At 42.2% G+C, this 9,694-nt stretch overlaps 1 long non-coding RNA gene across 3 annotated transcripts; it reads left to right on the top strand.

The window, feature by feature from the left end:
* Positions 1 to 2,314: 2,314 nt before the first annotated feature.
* On the top strand, positions 2,315 to 6,032 carry LOC134466884 (uncharacterized). Of its 3 annotated transcripts, none has more exons than XR_010038431.1 (5): positions 2,315 to 2,331; positions 2,951 to 3,060; positions 3,848 to 3,930; positions 4,510 to 4,608; positions 5,855 to 6,032. It is a non-coding gene; the product is annotated as an uncharacterized LOC134466884 (long non-coding RNA). The 3 variants fall into 3 exon arrangements; XR_010038432.1 differs by lacking the exon at positions 2,315 to 2,331 and adding an exon at positions 2,495 to 2,708; XR_010038430.1 differs by lacking the exon at positions 2,315 to 2,331 and having other exon boundaries at positions 2,842 to 3,060.
* The last annotated feature ends 3,662 nt before the right edge of the window (positions 6,033 to 9,694 follow it).

Here is a 9,694-nt window from a genome sequence, read left to right as displayed (position 1 = left end):
ACTTATAAACCTCTCTCTCAGGCAACACAGTAGAGCAACACACCCTCATGCACACCAACACACACACACACACACATAAATAGGCTACATCAACACACACATAGGTCTACTTAGCACTTGTGAACAGCCTGGCAAGGTCTACACAACATCCCAAAACACAACTGTGCCGCAACTCTGCCAAATAGCCAACGCCATTGTAGTGTGATGTGCCTGTTTGCTTCCCAGGTACAGTCATATGGGCCAGTGTCACAGATGGCATTTTGATCCAAAGCAAAACANCACGCACACACACACATACACACACACACACACACACACACACACACACACACTTATGACAACATATATAACGCTTTGTTTGGCACACTCTTTCCTCTCTCACACATACACATTCTCACACACACACACACACACACACACACACACACACACACACACACACACACACACACACCAGGGCCGTCTCTAAAGAATGGGCTGAACGGGCTGCAGCCCCGGGCATCACCGCTAGGGGGGGCCTCCGGTCGCGGAATGTCAAATGACAAAAAATAATAGAAGAGAAAAAAAAAGAAAACGAGCGGAGCACAAAAACGAAAATTAGTAGAAACAAAAAATGAAAGAGCCAAAGAATTATTACAGAAAACACCCAAATTAACCAACCTGTGGAGTAGTCTATGGAGCTATTTTAAGTTCATAAGTCTTACAGCTCCACAAAACGCATTTCAAATGTGTAAGCTGCACCTTGTACTTGCAGGGTTATTTTCATTTCTGTACATTTGTTTTGTAACTGTGTGGGTTTTTTTTGCACATGTGTGTGGGGGAAAACGTATGTGTAAAATATTAAAATGTATGTGTAGAAATGTTTTGAAGTTGTGGCAAGAGAAATGCGTACGGCTTGTGCCATGCTTTACCAACTTCTTCCTGTTCGGAGCTGCGAGCACACGGCTGTGAAACTTTTTCCACAGATGTACGAATTTTGAGCCGCTTTTCACGTGGGGGTGGGGTCATATTGCGAGAGCCAATCAAAACATCTCTTACTGCCAACCAATCAGTGTTTCGCGAGGACTTCCGCTTTGGGGTCCTAGCTGCGTTGCCCTGGTAACAACTGTAAACAAAAGGCTGCGGTTAACTGCTCCACTCCCTGGGACCCTGACAGGATTTTTCATTCATTCGTGCCAATGAAACAGGAGGCCTCGATTCATGCAGAAGATATGGTACGTAACTGGGATATAAAAATATATATGTAAGAAAACTATTTAACCTCATAGACTAACCTTGTATACGGTACATTCTAACAATATATTTCTAAAGTTTTGAGTCATTCCCGTTCATTTGAAGCGTAATTCTTGGGTTGCAGTTACGTCAGAATGCCCCTTCACTGGAGCGCGCGAATTTGAAATGGTGGACAACCCTGGCTTGGAGCCATTGAAACCCATTCAAAAGTACATTTTGTTCGATGTTCGACAGAATATTTTTAATTAGACCTTAAGACACAACGGTATTTTCCTAGCATCTACCAATCCGAAGGTAGCCTACTTTAAGTGCGGAATTACTTTTCTAAAGATAGCATTTTGTTTCCTTGGAAACGGACGCGGTTTATGTGTTACGCATACGCTATTTGACTCGGTTTTGCATTATTATGGATGAATTTCTAATCTTGACATTCTAATGGACAATCTGTGCGAGTTTCAAAATGCGTTTTTATGTAACATGGGAGTAAAATGTGTTAACAGTACGCCCGTCTGGGATTTGTTAGCTAGTTCGCTAGTTAGCTAGCAAGTAAGTAATAGATATTAGAATCGATCTGTCTCAATGGCCCAAGCATAAACAAAGAAACACCAGGATTTGGATGTAATGCTATAATATCAGCAATTTGTCAGAGCAAAACATTCTGAGAACATTCACAGAACCAGTTCATTATATCCACAGCCTTGAGTGTCGGCAAATCTTTCCACTTTTGACATGATGTAGTGTAGAGACCTAGCACTTGCTAGCTAACTAGCGGGCCAGCTAGTTTAACAAATCCCAGACGGGATGTAAACACATTTACTCCCATATCACATAAAAACACATTATGAAATTCGCATAGATTGTCCATTAACATGTCAAGATTAGAAATCCATCATTAATAGTGCAAAACCGAGTCAAATAGCGTATGCGTAACACATAAACCGCGTCCGTTTCCAAGGAAACAAAACGCTATCTTTAGAAAAGTAATTCCGCACTTAAAGTGGGCTACCTTCGGATTGGTAGATGCTAGGAAAATACCGCTTTCAGTTATGGAAAGCTGAGGTTCTCAGCTTTTAAACAAGTCCCATGGTGTGTCTTTAGGTATAATTAAAAATATTCTGTGTCAGATCGAAAAAATGAAGTTTTGAATGGGTTTCAATGGCTCCAAGCCCAGGTTGTCCACCAGCAGCGGTAGTTCTAGATCACCACCAGGGGGCAGCACTATGACGTCAGCTGCAACCCAAGAATGGCCCCCTTGGGCTAGTTTGGATGAGATGACTTGACCCTAGCTAGCATAACATAAATGGCAGCTAGCTCTACACTATTTCGGGCATTCGTTAACAATCAGTGTTCAGATAACTAGCGCAAACGTGCCGAGATATCTTGTTTATTATAAAAATAAACGCTTGTGTTGTGCCATGGCTTATATGGTGATGACGTTTGAGATTGTAAATTTACGGGCCACAGATGTGTCTATGGTAAGGCCGACCTGACGAGATAGCTGCCTACTGAGGTTTGGATATGGACATTGTTTATTTCAGAAGGAAAATGTTTGGAGTGGAATTGTTTGGAAGACAATCTTGGGACAATTTTGCTCTTTGTGTCAACCATGCCAGCTATCGTAGGGTGCTCTGGGAACTTCTTAGATCTGTTTACTGTATGTACACTTACTGAAATAAGCATTTTGTTTACATAAAATCCCTTGTCATTTCACCACTAGGTTTGAAACCCAGACAGCACGAAGCATCTTGCCGACGTCAAAATCAGATCAACAGACAGGGACATCAGCCTTCTCTTGGGAATAGGCCAGATATGCCATAACAAGAAATGGTAAGTCTATCACTACATAAGATCCATAACAAAATACTCCTAATTAAATCTTAAATGTGACCTGGTGGCATTATTGCGTGAATGCTTATGTTGCACACTTAATGAATAAGGTCCTCAAGTGTGTAGAGTTTTGCTGAGTTCGTTGTTTATTTACATTTTCCTCAGCATAACTGTACAGCTGACACCGCTGCCTTTAGGCTAGTGACAATGGGCCCAAAAAGGCCTTCGTTTTCGAGATACCCCAACCGGAGGTAGAACAAAACCCAATAATGTTTTTCCTCATCTCTAGGGTGTCCCATACATGAAAATGATTCTTGGCCAAAGTGATTTTAATGCTAAGCCTAAACATTTTACACATTTTCATATGCACCTCCAAACAAAAAAAGCACCCAAAATGTGACTTCTCTTGGGTTTTGTTCTACCTCGGTTGGGGTGTCTCCAAATTTTGAGGCCATTGTCACTGGCCTACTTCTGTATCATAACAAAGCCTGTCACTTCCACGTTTCGTTCTTTATGTGACCGAAGTCACTGGCTACTGCACCAGAGAGGGTCTCTGCACTCATTGCTGGTCCTATAATGCCATCTATTGGCGAAAACGTGCAACAGCATAATTAAACTAAAAGACAACTTCTGACAGGACAACAAAAAGACAGGGAGTGCGAATAAGGGAATAACAAAAAGCCGAAAATGGGGGGTCCACTACACTTGCATACCTGATTGTGATGCTGTCACTCATTTTCTAGTCTATATCTTGGACTGAAAAAGGATTACATTATTATGTTTTCAGGTGTTTTGCCCCTGCGGTTGTGAAGAGGATGCTGTGGAGGTGGCAGCATGAACGTGTCACACAGACATTGGCTAAACTACTCGGTAGGTACAACGAAATAAAAGAAACCACCCCCTCAACCCTGTTTATGCTGCACTGTACCTATTATAACCAGTTTTTATATAGACCATTATTTGAAATACTATGAGAGCCTTTCTGTTAGGAAACTGTACAGCAGGGATGGGCAACTGGAGGCTCGGGCACCACATGCAGCCCAACTTCTCACTTTTAAAAAAAGAAAAAGGACAGGTTTTTAACCCCCTATAAATCAATAGTGTAAGCATTCATGTAAAAATAAAGAAAAAGTGAAGTATCCTTTTGTAAATTCTCTCAAGTGCGTGGTGATGTGGCCCACTGATTGTGGTAATTAAAAATGTTGGCCCACCTTATAATGAAAGTTGCCCACCCCTGCTGTACAGCCTACATCACTTGTACATGTCCTTACCAAATAGGACACTAGCTAGCTAAATGTAACTAATATGGCATTGTGAAAGTTGTATGCCTAAATGTAAACCATAATATTAAATTGTGATGGACAGAATTCAACTAAACCAACATATTACATTGTGAATGTAGTTGCACAGTGATACTGAGACCGACTTATTCCTGTCTTTATTTGCCAGGCTTCTACACTTGCCCTCAGAGTTCACATATGGTGAAGTGCACAGGTGTCCAGTCAGGTTCAGACTGATGCTGGTAACAAGAGGAAAACATGCTAATTGGTAAGTGAGATCCCTGCTCAACAAAAATCCACACAGCACAACAAGTAAGCCTAGTTTGTGGTATCAAATGTAAAATGGAAGTTTCATCAAAAAGTTGTAGAACACATCTGAATAAATTGCAGGCCATCAAAGTTGTGAATGGGCAGGGAAAACACAACCAGTAGGCTTATGAATTACTTTGACTCAGCACAGCACAGCAGATGCGATGCTACCATTCCTTGGGAATATGACACAGAGGTCTACTATTCCATTGTAAATATTGACTGGAAATGTTCATGTTTCAACTGTTTAAAAACATTGGACTCAGGGGAAAAAATCTCTAGGTGTATATAAGTGAAAGCCCACCTTTGCCATTGTGACACAGCACACAAGTAGTGAAAAAAGTGAAAGCCCATTGGGAAACTCCAACTCCCATTGTCATTGTGACACAGCACTCCACCGCACACAAGTGAACACTGCACACTGCGAAATTGCATTTATGCCTCACCCGTGCAAGGGGGCAGCCCTCAGTGGCGCCCCATGGGGAGCAGTGCGGTGGGACAGTACCATGCTCAGGGTACCTCAGTCATGGAGGAGGATGGGGAAGAGCACTGGTTGAGTACTCCCCCCACCAACCTGGCGGGTCGGGAGTCGAACCGGCAACCTCTGGGATGCAAGTCTGACGCCCTAACCGCTCACCCATGACTGCCCATAGAAGTATACACTGCACACAACAAAATTGCATTTTATGCCTCACCTGTGCAAGGGTGCAGCCTACATTGGCATCCCAAGGGAGCAGTATGTTGCAGTGTGGCGGGAAGGTACCATGCGTGGGGTACCTCAGTCATGGAGGATGGAGGAGAGAGCACTGGTTAATTACTCCCCCCACCAACCTGGCGGGCTGGGAGATGAACCAGCAACCTTTGGGGGCGGTAAAAACCTAACTTGCTCAGCCTCTGAGGCACATAAAAATGTGAAATTAGTTGCATTTAAAAGCCAAGACCATCATCTTGCATGAGAATGGACAGTCTGCATATTGGAATGCACCCATGTCACTTCAGGCGCCTTGGACAATGCATCGTGTATGCAGCATCAGGCTAAAATGGGTTAATAACACACACACACACACACACACACACACACACACACACACACACACACACACACACACACACACACACACACACACACACACACACACACACACACACACACACACACACACACACACACTCTCCTCTAATCTTCTCTCTTTGCCAAACTTTAGATGACCTTTCCAGCATGTCCAACTCATCAGCATCAGGGGAGGAGAGTCGGTGAAGGTGGTGCACCATCCAGGACCAGTCATGGGCCACCAACACCTCTGCAAAATCTGCACTTCTTGTGAACCCTCTAGAAGACACTACAACCACAAAACTGCTAATAAACCATCACATACTACATCACATCATGGTTCTCCATGTGTTACTGCACCCTCGGCACAAGTTCTTTGCTAGATTGCCATCTGGCAGATGCATCAGGACAGAAATGTAGCTACTATTTGTGATTATATCTCCCCACACTCTTTCTTGCTTTGTATGGCAGTGTGTCTCTGTGTGTGTCAGAATGGAAGGTGTCGCACCATTGAAGTCAATGGGCAGTGGCATTGCATGAGGGATATAGAAGTCCAGATATGCTTTGGTGCCAGCTGTTTTTTTTTTTTTTTTTTATCTGGTCACCCACACTTCCCTCTTCATTATGTCCTATAGATTTCCATACCACGTTTTGGTGCTTTGGTGGTACGGACATTCTAACTCACCAGAAAAAAAGAAAAAAATGAAAATGAATGGAGGGTTATGTCTGGTGATTTCTGGCAAATTAGAATGCCCATAACATCAAAGTGGCACTGGATTACTCAACCATTTGCCTCTTAAAAGATAGCTTCTGCCAATTTCAATATGCTGTTGTATACCTCATGCTACCCTTGACTTGTCAGTACCCGGTGATGCTGGCATTTTTTTGACTCAGCTCTTTCTGAGATTTGAGCTATTCTAATAGGGGCAGACTTTGATTGCATTAAAAACCTTCTTAACATAGGTCTAATCCAAATACTATCCCAAAAGGTATCACTGTCTGTTTGCTAGTTGTCTGCTGATGTTGCATAACCTTTTGAATGTTATTGGGAATAAATGAAGATGTTTTTTTGAAATGTAAACAAACGTTTGTCCCCATTACAATGACATGGGTATGTGGAAGAGCTGTCCCTTACTCATGCACCTGTTTAACAAAATGTTATTTTTATTCAAGTATGCATCGTGTCTAGGGGTATGCAGTGTTTTTGTTATATAAATGGCACATTACTTTATACTGTAGGCCTAAGTTATTTCAGATTATTTAAAATGGCATCTGGGAATTCCAAAATAAAGGTGAAATAAAACACTGGTGTCCCTTTTATTTGGCTCTTATACATGGGGGGGGGTTCTTTTATAATCTTTGTAGCATATTCATCCTCTTCTCAGTTGCATGGCTGAGACTGTTTAAATAGGCTACTGCCTGCCAATACTGCACGCTTCTACTTAGTTGCATTTTAAAGTTGTTATGTTACAGAGAATATAATTATTATATAATTGTTACCAGGTAAAAACGAAAAGCTAGTTAATGTAATGCAATTTGTTGGTCACTTGCGTCTGTCATAGATAGTGTCACAATATTCAGTCAATGAGTGCATGGTATTTTGCGTGGTATCTGTGGGGATCAAGGTAAGCAGATCGTGGAAATAGTAGGCTATAGATATATTATAGATGTAAAATAGTCTACTGTATTAACTTACAGATGTAAAATATTTCGCTGCCTATATAAACTTAACGTGCCGGTAGTCTGTATTCATTTGGCGCGTTGCAAGTGATGTTTAGAGGTGAATATTCATTATCGCCACCTACTGCACTGGGATGTAAACGCACCCCATTGAAATCGATGGCTTGGCAATAAGCGATGTTTTGATTGGCTCTCACCCTGTGACCCCACCCCCACGTGAAAACCGGCTCAAAATTCGTACATCTGTGGAAAAAGTTTCACAGCCGTGTGCTCGCAGCTCCGAACAGGAAGAAGTTGGTAAAGCATGGCACAAGCCGTACGCACTTCTCTTGCCACAACTTCAAAACATTTCTACACATACATTTTAATATTTTACACATACGTTTTCCCCCACACACATGTGCAAAAAAAAACCACACAGTTACAAAACAAATGTACAGATGTGAAAATAACCCTGCAAGTACAAGGTGCAGCTTACACATTTGAAATGCGTTTTGTGGAGCTGTAAGACTTATGAACTTAAAATAGCTCCATAGTAGTCAGCCTGCTGTAGCGGCTACCACCAGCAAAGATTTTTTCGGTAGGCCTACACAGTTCTGGTCCTCCTTGCGCAACTCTCGAGCAGCATGTGGCTCGCCTTTGCAGCTCGCAAGGTTAGTCTATTGTACGGTCAGCATGAAAAGGGTACTGTTGTGCTGGCTGTCTATCAGCTGTCAATAACGCCACGAGGACTTACTTAAAGCCCTGATCAAAAAGCGAACCGCGAGATATTACATTCCTCACGCAACGTTTTGGTATCTATGGCGCTGTGCATGCATAGTAGGCTTCATCAACATGGTAGGCTATGATTTTGCGACATCGGCAACTTCGTCAGCATTTAAGATAGTGTTAGTCATGTCAACGTTATTGTTTTGAAAGATGTAATTGCTGTCAATGCCAACAGACAGTCAATTAGTTTCTAGTCGCTGAAACACCTTAAAAATAGCGACAGATAAGAGAGAAGGTGGGAGTCTTTGACAGTGAGAGAAGGCGGGACATACATCTCACAGACGCACGCCTATGGCAAGCCGTTTTAACATATAGTTTTTTTAAGTGACAAGTTTTTTTTTTTCTTGTAGGCCCATGTAGACCATCCTAATTTGAGTTTATAATTTCTAATATATCAGTTTCAGTAGCCTACAATCTTAAATAGCCCTAGTGTAATATTGTATGCAATAATTTGTTTCATTAGTAGGCCTACATTGGATAGGCATATAGCCTACTACATTTAGACTGAAAGGTTGGCAAATAGCCTACATTTCCATTGTGGAATATTATATTAGACCTACATAGGTTATCTACACAGTACATATGCAAATTATTATTAATTATTTTATTTTATTAATTAAAAAAATATTTTTATTTTATTTATTATTTATTTTATTTATGATTTATTATTATTTTTGGGTTTCGCGCGCTATGCGATTAATCGCGATTAATCACAGAAAGTCATTGAGTTAATGCAATTAAAGATTTTCATGTTTGCCCACCCCTAGAAATAATATCACCAGTTAACTTTAAACGGTATCTGTCATAGATTGGTAGGCCTACTGTGTACGCTGATGTGTCAGTGGGTTTGTGTGACGTCATGCGTCAGAACATGATATGAAGGGCCCCATCCGGGTAATTAGCCCCGGGCCTCAGAAAGTGTTAATCCGGCCCTGCACACACACACACACACACACACACACACACACACACACACACACACACACACACACACACACATGAACACATTTGCCAGTGTCATATCCTAATTATAGCAACACACACACACACATACTCAGCAGTTGTGAACAGCCTGCCAAGGTCTACAAAACAGGCCCAAAACACAACTTTGCCGCAACGACACATTTATGGCAACACATTTGCCTGTGCAATGCCACAGATGATATCCACAGCACCACATTCAGGATGCCAACATCCACACAGCAGCAGCCCGCAGCACACATGACCCAATGTCAACAGCATGACAAAATGCCAACAATGGCACAACAACAACATGCCCAGATTGCCGCCACCACCGTCGTATCACAGTCACTGCGGTCACACAGATGATATCTTACTTATATTGAATCATAGCAGCAGCGCAGCCTGGATGCCAACATCCACACACAACGACACAATGCCAACATCCACACACAGCATGACACAATGCCAACATCCACACACAACCTCCCACAACACACACGACACAATGCCAACATCCACACACAACATGACGCAATGCCGACATCCACACACAACCTCCCACAACACACACGACACAATGCAA

The sequence above is a fragment of the Engraulis encrasicolus genome, chromosome 17, assembly GCF_034702125.1.
Source record: "Engraulis encrasicolus isolate BLACKSEA-1 chromosome 17, IST_EnEncr_1.0, whole genome shotgun sequence".
Classification (NCBI taxonomy): Eukaryota; Metazoa; Chordata; class Actinopteri; order Clupeiformes; family Engraulidae; genus Engraulis; species Engraulis encrasicolus.
This window is presented reverse-complemented; position numbering and strand designations above follow the sequence as displayed.